Source organism: Dipodomys ordii, unplaced genomic scaffold (assembly GCF_000151885.1).
Source record: "Dipodomys ordii isolate 6190 unplaced genomic scaffold, Dord_2.0 Scaffold19, whole genome shotgun sequence".
NCBI classification, from domain to species: domain Eukaryota; kingdom Metazoa; phylum Chordata; class Mammalia; order Rodentia; family Heteromyidae; genus Dipodomys; species Dipodomys ordii.
In genome coordinates, this window is record NW_012267235.1 from 15,163,865 (window position 1) to 15,175,563 (window position 11,699).

An 11,699-nucleotide genomic window follows, 5' to 3' on the forward strand; every position below is an offset into this window, starting at 1 on the left:
CCCACCCCCCCCACCCCCGCTCCTCTCCAAGGGTGCCGAGAAGTGACCCGCGGTGGGCGTGGAGAGCTCCGAGCCCTCACCGGAAGAAGGCTCAGGCCCTCAAGAGGACTTTGAGGATCACAGCAGAGGGGTAAAGCGTGGGTAGGGGCATGGGTCCTGTTGGAGTGGAGATCTGCACCGTTCAGGTCCCCACGAGCGCAGCCTCAGCGGCATCTGGTTCTCACATACCCGTACTCGCCTCCCCAGCGAGACCTGAGACCTGAGACCTTCGCCTGGAATTTCTTGCACCTGTTAAAAGACCCCAGAGAGGAGACAGATGGTAAAGTCCCTGCCAGTCTCTGCAAGTATGTGTCCCCTCTCCTAGTCCTACTCTGTAGGGAGGGGGATGGGGAGTAGAGCGAGAGAGAACACCCAGAGCTCTATCACTTGAGCCATGCCTCCACCTCTGGCTTTTTGCTAGCTAATTGGACATCAGAGTCATTTGAATTTCCTGCTGTGGCTGGATTCCAACCTGGATCCTCAGATCTCAGCCACCAGAGGAGCTAGGATAAGCAAGTGTGAGCCACCAGTGTCCATCAGCAACAGGATATGCACACTCTTCTCACGAGTAGTCAGTAAGGGATCCAGGCTCACTCACCAGCGGGCCCTTTTGTGGGTGCTGGTGGCTCACACCTGTAAGTCTAGCTACTCTGAAGGCTGAGATCTGAGGATCGCAGTTCAAAGCCAGCCCTGGACAGGAAAGTCCATGAGACTCTTCATTTCCAATGAATCACTAGAAAGCCAAAGTGGTGCTGTAGTTCAAAATGGTAGAGTGCTGGCTTTGAGTGATAAAGCTCAGGGACAGTGCCTAGGCCCTGAATTCAAGGCCACAACTGACCAAAAGAGGCAGGGGGACGGGGAGGGGGGGGAGGTTGAGGTTGAGAGTGGATGTGAGGAAAGGGTGTATTTAAGGAAGAATGTCCAAATACTGCAAGTACAACTTTGGACAAACCACATACCCTCTCCCTGTCACTAGTGTCTATCAACAAGTGGAGATCACATCTTTTATTCCCTTTAATGCTTCTTATTCTTAATCCTAGATAGTGCTCCCCACTCCAGCCACCTCCCTTCCTCCCCACAACAAACCCAGCCAACCTAAGAAAATGGACAGATGGAAACACATATTACTTTAGAAAAATGGACATTGTCATACAACATATTTAAAATAAACATAAGAACATCTGATCCTTTTGTGCGAAAAGGCTTTCCTAATTGGCCTGGGCTTTCCTAGGCCTGAACAGCTGAAGGAGGCTGGGAGACTAAACAGGCACAGCCAGATGGACCACAGGAAGAAGGCTAAGAGGCTTGTTCCCACGGCAGCGTTCAGCTTCCAAGGGTATCTGGAGCCCATAGACCCTCCTGGACTGGCCTTCCCTGCCCAGAGGGGCTGGATCAGTCTAACAGATGCAAACTGTTGATCCCTCCCCACAGTAGGGACAGGAAGGAACACTGGCTTACCTAATCCAAGGAGCCTTCCAGCAATTATTTCATGAGAAAGTCAAGTGCCAAGAGGCGTGTATGCTGCTTGTCTGTGTGTGTGTGTGTGTGTGTGTGTGTGTGTGTGTGTGTGCGCGCGCGCGCACGCGCATACACACATGTATATTCCAAGTAGCTGTCTGGGCTAGGTGAGCCAAAACACTCCCCACACTTTTTCTCCTGTTAGAATCTTTGATAGAGACCTTGAGAGAGACCTCTGCAGCCACTTTTACCCCAGGAAGTGCATATAGTGTCTGAGCACAGAGCCTAGAATTAAGAAAGCTGAGTTTCAGAGAGAAAAAAACATAGTCTTTTCCTTTGTAGGACCCAAGAAGAGAGGGAAGAAGTCTTGGGAGGGCCTGAGCAGCTGTTGCATACCTGGCAGGTACCTGGACCAGTGAAGGGCAGAGGGACCCAGCCTTCTTTCCCAGGAGGTGAGCTGATGTCTCCTGGGTCACTATGGTAGTGTCTAGGAGGGATTTTGTCTGGACTCCTAGGGCTGAAGTCTGGACTTAGTGAAGGACAGACACGGAGGCTCCCTGTAGAGTTTAGGAAGGCAGTTGGCACAGAATTCAAACCAGCCCCCTGGCTCCTTTCCCTCCTATAGTCAGACCACTGAGTCAACAGCTGGAGCTGAGCCTGGGAGAAAAAGAGAGACAGCAGGACAGGGAGGAAGAGCCTCAGAGGGGGTAGAAGGAAAAGAGGGATTAGGGAAATGTAAGGTAGGAAGAAATCAGGACAAGAGCCCCAAAGCACCCTATTGGCTGGCTACAAGATAAATAAAGGGAGGCTTAAGCTCTGCTCACTGGCCCCTGGCTCATCTGGGCCTTTCCCTGATAGTACCACCCCCACCCTCTCCAACACCCCCTTCCCCCACTGCCCAGCACCAGGCTGCAAGGGAGGTGTGGGTTGATGGACCTGGCCCACACTCCTCCACATTCACCAGCCCCTGATGTCAGTGCTAGCACAGCTGACCGCCCACCAAGTCCTGGGGGTTCTGGCGCCTGCTCTTCCAGTTCCCCCTTACCTGGCTCTGGCTCCACTGCTGCCTGTGGACCCCCTACTCATCCAGGGTATAGGCACTAAGCAGGATGTGAACAGGCCTTCCCAAGTCCACCCCCCCCCGCCCCCAAGTCAGTTCCCTCACAAAAATCAAACCCTTGCCAGACCAAAACCATAGTGCCAGGGAAGTTAGAATCACAGGCCTGACACAAGGGAACTGAAGCCCTGATGGGCAGTAAATGGCCCACGGCCACTCACCAAAGCATGCAAAGGCAGAACTAGAGCCTAGGATCCCGCCAGGTTTTTTGTTTTGTTTTGTTTTTTTGTTTTTTTCAAACCCAGGTTTTTCGTGCCGACGCTGGGGCTTGTACTCAGGGTTAGTGCTCTGACATGAACCACAGCCCCACTTGCAGCTTTTAGCTGGTTAATTGGAGGTAAAAATGTCATGGACTTTACTGCCCAGGCAAGCTTTGTACCACGATATTCAGATCATAGGATTATAATAGGTATGAGCCACCTGCACCTGGCTTTCAGACTTAGATTCAAAGAACTTACTTTTCCTGCATGCTATTTTCAGTTCGCCCCTGAGGGAAACAGATTTAGCCATTCTCTGTGTTCCCAGGCTTACTGGAGGCCTGGATTCCCTGGATTTGCCCCTCAGAGGCCTCCTGTGGGTGAGCCCTCCGGCTGCCCTCTAATCCCGCCTTCATCCACATGAGTACAGCTGCGCATGCTCTCATATAGGCATTTGATCCCATCCCACAGAAAGGATCTGTTGTCCCCACACTCATGTGGCAGTTGGCTTAAATGTTCTGGGAGTATTGGCTGGCTCTGGGGTGAGGGGAACTCACTGGAGAGCCATTGGGACCCAGAAGACTGCTGGATGGGTGTGGTCAGTGGAGGTGGGGGCAGGGAAACAGAAGGGCAAGGATGGCTTCCAAATTCTAGCCTTATGGACTAGGGACACTGCTCACTAAAGTGAATCTCAGATAAAGTACATAAGAGGGAATTGCTAGGTACTGGTGGCTCAGGCCTATGAACGAAGTTAATCAGGAGGCTGAGACTGGAAGATCACACACAGTTCAAAGTCAACTCAGGCAGAAAAGTCTGTAAGACTTTTTTTTTTTTGCCATCCTGGGACTTGAACTCAGGGCCGGGGCACTGTCCCTGAGCTTCTTTTGCCCAAGGATAGCACTCTACCACTTGAGCCACAGTGTGGCCTTTTCTGTTTATGTGGTACTGAGGAATTGAACACATGGCTTCATGCATGCTAGGCAAGCACTCTACCACTCAGCTGCATTCCCAGCCCTGTGAGACTCTTATCTCCAATTAACCACCAAAAATCCTAACAGGAGGTAAGGCTCAAGTGGTAGAGTTCCAGCTTTGGACAAAACAAGCTAAAGGACAGCTCCTAGGCCCTGAGTTCAAGCCCCAGTACCAGCACCAAAAGAGAAGGAGCATTAGAAAAACTGTGAGTTATAGGGGTTCTCAGCACTGTCTCCAAGGATCTCATGCAGGGTCAGAAATGATAGCTGGCCTCTAAGCCCAGAGGGGCTCCCTCAAAGCCCCACTGCCAGGAAAGACTCAAGCTAGCTACATGTCATTTGCTCATGCTACTCAGGAAGCTGAGATCTGAAGATTGAGGTTCAAAGCCATTCCAGGCAGAAAAGTCCACAAGACTCTTATGTCCAACTAAGCAGCAAAAATGCTGGAAGTGGAAATGTGGTTCAAGTGGTAGAGTGCCAGCACTGAATAAAACAAACAAACAAGCAAGAGTATGAGATCCCTGAGTTCAAGTCCCAGTAGCAGCACAATACACACACACACACACACACACACACACACACACACCACATACAAAACACAAGCAAAACTAGAGCTAGGGGCTCAGGGGAAGGGCAAGCTTGATGTTAATTGGTTGGATCCTAGGGGGCCCTACCTTGTCCTGCACAGAGACCTCAGCTTGCAGAGCCCTGAAAGGGCCTGGCAGTCCAGCTCCACATCTGGGGAGCTGCATCCAGCATCCAGAGCCTCTACTCAAGTCAGCAGTGACAGGGTGCCAGAGGGAGCGCACCAGCAAGTCCTTGCAAAGAAATACACTCCCAGCTAGGCACAGGTGGCTCACGCCTCTCAACCTAGCTACTCAGGAGGCTGAGATCTGAGGATCACGGTTCAAAGCCAGCCGGGGGAAAGTCCATGAGACTCTTATCTCCAATAAACTACTTTTGAGTAGTGGCATTGTGGCCCAAGTGGTAGAGTGCTTGCCTTGAGCAAAAGAAGCTCAGAGACAGCGCCTAGGCCCAAAGTTCAAGCCCCAGGACTGGCAAAAAAAGAGAAAAGAAAAGAAAAGAAACACACTCCACCCTGGAAAAATCTTGAAATCCAATCTCTATGGCTGGACACTGCTGTTGCCTTGTTATGAGATCCATAGGAGTGGCGGAGGAAGGGCTTCTATTTATCTTTTCCTGCCAGGCTGTTGGGTTCAGGGGCCAAGAGGAGTGTGATAAGGAGGAAGGCAGAAAACGTGGTGGAGGTCACATAGGAGCAGAAGCCCCAAAGTCAGCAAGACTTGGAGGCCACAAGTCTCATCTCCAGCAAGGACACAGGCAGTTCCTAAGAAACAGACTCATGGGTTTTGAATGCCTTCCCACATCTCTGCCTGCTAAACATAAAACCTCAGAGGCCAATTCTGGTACCCCTGAAGCCCCGCCATGAAACCCTGCTCAAACTCTGCCTCCTTCCCAAGGGATGCTCACAAACACACTCACTGTGGATCTTTGTGCTTGTATGTAAGGCTGGGTCTCCATGTGAGTCATATTGGAGCAGGTACATGTGTATCCAGGTGGAGGAGGAGGGTGGAGGGACTTAAGGACTCTATTTTATTTATTTTTGTTTGTTTTTGGTTTTGTTTTGCCAGTCCTGAGGCTTGAACTCAGGGTCTAGGCACTGTCCCTGAGCTTCTTTTTGCTCAAGGCTGGCACTCTACCACGTGAGCCACATTCCCAGCCCTAGGACTCTATTTTAACCTATACCTATACTTACACATATACGTGGTGTTTGAAATATGTGCCTTTCCTAAGTACCTACTTTTGTAAAAGGGATTGTTTAATGTGTTTACTTATATGAGATAAATGTGTGTTGATATGCACACATATGTAGGCATGCCTGCAGTCCATAGGTCATGGTTAGACTGATGTGTCTCTTTTTTTGGTGCCAGTACTGGGACCTGAACTCAAGATTCAGGCACTGTTCCTTAGCTGGCACTCAGGACTGGCACTCTACCATTTGAGCCACATATCCACTTTCAGTTTTTGCTAGTTAATTGGAGATACAAGTCTCATAGATTTTCCTGACTAGTCTGGCTTTGAACCCTGATCCTCAGTTCTTAGCCTCATGAGTAGTGAGGATTACAGGCATGAACCATCAATGCCTGGCTAGCAGATATGTCCTATCTATGCAGCTGATTCTGTTCACATGCTTGTACATATGTGTTGTGTATGTGTCCATAAGTGTTGTGTGTGTTAAATGCTTGCATGGGTTGGAAGTGAAGCTGACTCAAGTAGAGCACCAGCCCCAAGCAGAAAAGCTAGGAGACCATGCTAGGCCCTGGGTTCAAGCCCCTACCACTGGCACACACACAAACTGTATGTGTGTGTGTGTGTGTGTGTGTATGTGTGTGTGTGTGTGTGTGTGTGTGGAGGGGTGCCTGACTATGGTCCCATATACCACAGTCCCAATTTCTGACTAACTCTAATCTAGAAGCATCTCCGGAGGGCCCAGATCCTGGTGCGTTGGGCCTCTTCTATAGAATCGTGCATATGAAATGTTAATGGTTTGGTGGAGGGGTAATGGAGAGCAGTACTTCATGCTCTCCTGGACCAAAGTTTGGCCCTCTTGACAGAAGAAGAAAAGGAATTTCCCACAAATTGCTGCTGCTGCCCAGGCTGCCAAAAGGACAAACGCCACCACCCGTTCCTGCATGGGGGAGCCGGCAGTCTCCCCCAACCAGAGGCAGAGGGGGAGGGAGGGACAGCTGCTTCCAGCTCAGATAAAGCCACTGGCCTCACAGTTTCCATTTCCAGGATCCTCCCCTCAGGTCCCGGCCCCCAAGTCCTGGCCCCTTGGCCCAGCAAAGCCTGAGCACTGACTCACCCCTCCTCCCACCCCCAAACTGAGAACTGCCAGGTCAGGTCAGGAGGAAAGGCTGAGGTGAGGAAAAACAGAGCATTTGTCTCAGGCTTTGGGCAAACAGGGAGCTAGTATCCTGGGCCTACTTTTCTCTGGGGTTTTGGAGACCAGGGGAGTCTTTGGAGCAGACTGGCTGTAGCCTGGGTGCCCCCATTGCTCATATTCGGACTCCCAAGACTCCAGAAAACTGCCTAGAGATGGGAGAAAAGAATATTAAGCCTTCCTCTTATAACAATTCTCAAATGTGTGTTCTTCTTGCCCTACCCAGCCTAACTTCCCCAGCCCAGACAACCCCAAAAACCAAGGGGCAAATCATCATTGTTAGGAAGCAGAACTGAAGGTGCGCACTGGTGGCCCACACCTGTAATCCTAGCTACTCCAGAGGTTGAGATCTGAAGATGAGGTTCAAAGCCAGCCAGGGCAAGAAAGTCTGTAAGACTCTTATCTCCAGTGAACCACCAGAAAATGGGAAGTGGCACTGTGGCTTAAAGTGTAGAATACTAGGTTTGAGCAAAAGAGTTCAGGGACAGTGCTCAGGCCCTGAGTTCAAGCCCCATGACAACAGAGGAGGAGGAGGAGGTAGAGGGGGAAAAGAAGAGGAAGAAGAAGAAAGGAAAAGAACTACACCTCAAATCTCAAATTTGAGGCTTCTCCGCCTCTCCCTAGCCCCTCCACAATGTCCTGTCCTGCTACAAGAAGCCAGGTCCCTCCAGCCCTGTGTGAGCTTGTCTCCCCTCCCTTTCCCACACAGGGGCTGAGGGGGGCATATTTATAGGCCCTGGCTCAGGGACAGCAGTGCAGGGCCGTGCTCACCAGTCCTCCCATAGGGGCCTTGTGGGATGGCAGTGTCCACTTTCAGCCCAGCAAAAGGCCATGTCAGTCAGAGTGGGCAATGGGGTGGGGAAGCCAGGCCAAAGCAGGGGGCTAGGCCTCGGCCTGCCAAGGACTCTCTGGAGCCCTTTGTAGCCCCTACACAAGACATTTTTGGAAATGATATTGGGGCTGGGGGAAACTAAGAGAAGTCTCAAGGCCTTCTTAGGAAGGCCTGGTGATGCCATCAGGATGCCATCTCCCTGCTCTGACAAGATTGAGCCAGCTAGCATCCTCCCCCCCCCCATCCACCAGCCCCTCTGCCAATGTTGTAAGATGCCTTGGAGACCTGACCCGCCCTCCTGCTGTTCCCCATGCCTCTCCCATTAAGCACACATCTCTTCACACATCTGTCACAATGCCTGGAGCCTCTCTTCCACTTGCCAAATGGTGACAATTTCCTGCCTCTTCCCAGAGTCCAGCTTCACTGCCATCTTCTCTGGACAGCCTCCCAATAAGCCTTCCTGCCTCCCTCCTCCAAGCCAAGACCCAAATTTGTCTCCATACCAGCTCTGTTGGGGCTGGGGTGGGGGCTGTGATGTCAGAACCCTATCACTATTGCTTCTCTGTCCCTAATGCTTAACATCCATCCCCATTCCCATCAGCCAACAGGTGTTGGGTAAGAACAAAGGAGTGGACACTGGGATAGACAGTGGGTGGGTGGTTAGAAAAAAACAAGCAAGGAAAGGACAGCAGGAAAGAATCCCCTCTGGAAACCCCTGGGCCTGGGGTAACTCCTCAGTGTACCTGTGGGCAGCAAGGCCACAGGGCAGCCCAGGCCAGCTCTCAGTGACATGGCTTGGCCCTCATCAGCAGCCAGATCGGTCACTCTCATTCTTTCCAGATCAAAGTTCCCCCAGGGAACAGCCTGGAACCCGACACTGGCACTGGGGGATGGGGCCAATTGGCCCCATGCAGGGGTGTGGCAGAGAGAGGCAGGCACCTGTCCCTTGCTCCAGGGATACAAGCAGCCCAGGGCAAGTGGGTGCAGGCTGGCACACATGTGCACACCAACCCTCAGACAATGGGGAGCACCATTGTATTGGGGCGGGGGAAACAGCAAGTGTTCAGCTCTAGGTTGTTCTGAATTAAGTCTCCTATAGCCCCTTCCCCCAGGGACTCAGCTCTGCATTGCCAGCCTCTTGTGTTAGCCATGACTTACCCCTGGCCCCATCTCCCAGCACCCACCTTTTCAAAGCCCCTCTGGGCATGTGGGCACCCCTCTGCCTTCCAATCTGAGTCTGTCTGCTCCTTTCTATCTTGATAGTCTATATGCCTCTGGTGTTTCCCACCCACACCCTCCCCCTGTGTCAGGAAACTGAGATCTGAGAGTCACAGTTTAAAGCCAGCCCAGGCAGGAAAGTCCATGAGACTCTTATCACCAATTAACCACCCAAAAAGCTGGAGGTAGAGCTGTGTCTCATGTGGAACACCAGCCTTACGCAAAAAAGCTAAAGAACAGTATCCAGGCCCTGAGTTCAAGCTCCAGTAACACCCACACACACTAAAGAAAGAAAGAAAGAAAGAAAGAAAGAAAGAAAGAAAGAAAGAAAGAAAGAAAGAAAGAAAGAGAGGAGAGAGGGAGGAAAGGAAAGGAAGAAGGAAGGAAGGAAGGAAGGAAGGAAGGAAGGAAGGAAGGAAGGAAGGAAGGAAGGAAGGGAGGGAGGGAGGGAGGGAGGGAATGGGGGAGTGGGGGAGTGGAGAGGAAAGAAAGGAGAGGAGAAAGAAGAAGGGAAGGGAAGGGCTGGGCTCCAGTAGCTCACACCTATAATCCTAGCTACATAGGAGGCTGAGATCTGAGAATCATAGTTCAAAGCCAGCCTGGACAGGTAAGTCTGTGAGACTCATCACTAATTAACTACCAGAAAACTGGAAGTGGTGCTGCGGCTCAGGTAGTAGAGCACTAGCCTTGAGCTGAAGAGCTGAGGTATAGCACCCAGGTCCAGAGTTCAAGCCCCATGACCCACCAAAGGCAGAGAGAGATTGGCGTGGGGGAGGGGGGGAGAAGTCAAGTTTTAGGCAACTTGAAACCTTGTTAAGAAGGGGATAGCACTGGGCTCCAGTATCTCATTGGTGTATCCTACCAGGAGGCTAAGATATGAGGGTTACAGTTCAAAGCTAGATAGGGCAGGAAAGTCTGTGAGACTCTAATCTCCAATTAACCAGCAAAAATTCTGAAAGTGGCAGTGTGGTTCAAATGGTAGAGGCCAGCCTTGAGTAAAAAAGCCCTGATTTCAAACCCTAGTATCAGAGAGAGAGAGAGAACAAAAAGAAGACAGGTGCCCTTGGGGAGAGGAGAGAAGGAGCAGGCAGCCCTCAGGTGACAGGAGTAAGCACAAGGCTGAACTTGCAGGTTGCAGGGTGTGGCCCAGGGTGCAGATGCTGAGCAGGGCTGGGGCTGGGCATGGCTGTCACTAGCGCCTGTGCTGATCACTGGTAAACATAAATCAGTGCAGCTATCCTTTAAAGCCACAGCAAAAACCAAACCACATGCCTGTGGTTACCCGTAGCCACGCCACCGACCTCACAGGGACTAACCCAGACATGGGTCATCTATGAGCCACTGGCCATGGTACACACTTCTAAGAAAATCCCAGAGCCCAAGCCATGACAAGCCAAACTGACGCCTCCTAAAGATGGCTGTAAGTTTTACAAAATCTCCAGACATCTTCAAAAGCAGACATATAGAGCACTGAGCAAGACCGTCACCAAGAAAGCAAACAAATAGAGCCAACAGAGGAACTGACAGGTGAGAGAAAAAAAATGATAAAAGTTTTAGGGAAATTTGAAAGACTTGTAAAGAAGAGGATCGTTCTGGCCACTGTAGCTCATGCCTATGAGCCCAGCTATTCAGGAGACTGAAATCTAAGGATTATAGTTCAGTGCCAGCCCAGGAAAGAGAGTCTATGAGAGTCTTATCTCCAATTAACCAGCAAAAAGCTGCAAATAGAGCTGTGCCTCAAGTAGTAAAGCACCAGCCTTGAGCAAAACAAAAGCCAAGTGAGATCATGAAGCCTGAGTTCAAGCCCCACCAAAAGAAAGAGGAGGAGGAGAAGGATTTGGAAAAAGGGAAGAGGGGGAGGAGGAAGAGAAGGAGGAAGAGAAGGACTTGGGAAATGGGGACTTGAGGACCAAGTTGAGAGCATCCTGAGCTTTGGAGTTTGAGGCCAGCATAGCTACAAGAATCTGTCTCAAACTAAATAAAAACCTTACCAGGTCTGGTGGCATACTCCTGCAATCCAGCTACTAAGGAGATAGAAATAGGTGTATCATGGTCCAAAGTCAGCCTGGGAAAAGTTAGCATGAGATACTACATGAAAAACAAACAAAAAAGAGGGGGCAGTAGTTCAAGTGGTGGCACATACTAGGTCCTGAGTTCAATCCCTAATAACACGAAAGCAAGCAAACAAATAAAATCCAACCTCAAAGATAGGCTGACTGAATATAACTGAAAAGAGATATAATAAATAACAAGTTTGAATTGAGGAAATATCTAAGCACTTAGCACTAAAAGATCAAAAGTAAGAGTTGGGAATATGGCTTAGTGGTAGAGTGCTTGCCTAGCATGCATGAAGCCTTGTGTTTGATTCCTCTGTACTACATAAACGGAAAAGCCGGAAGTGGCACTGTGGCTCAAAGTGGTAGAGTGCCAGCCTTGAGCAAAAAAAGAAGCTCAGAGACATTGCCTAAGCCGAGTGCAAGGCCCAGAACTGGCAAAAAAAAAAAAAAAGTTCGAAAATACACTTTTCAAAGTTAGAAATAAATCTCTCTCTTTAAAAAAAAAATTTTTTTGCAAGTCCTGGGGCTGAACTCAGGGTCTGGGCACTGTCCCTGAGCATCTTTTGCTCAAGACTAGCACTCTACCACTTGAGCCACAGAGCCACTTCCAGCTTTTTCTGTTTAAGTGGTACTGAGGAATCGAACCCACAGCTTCATGCATGCTAGGCAAGCACTCTACCACTAAGCTACATTCCTAGCCCTAAATCTATCTTAAGTAGAAATAATAGCCGTGTGCTGGTGGTTCATGCCTGTATTCTTACCTACTCAGGATGCCAAGATCTGAGGATGGAGGTTTAAAGCCAGCCCATGCAGGGAGGTCTGTGAGACTCTTTTTTTTTTTTTTT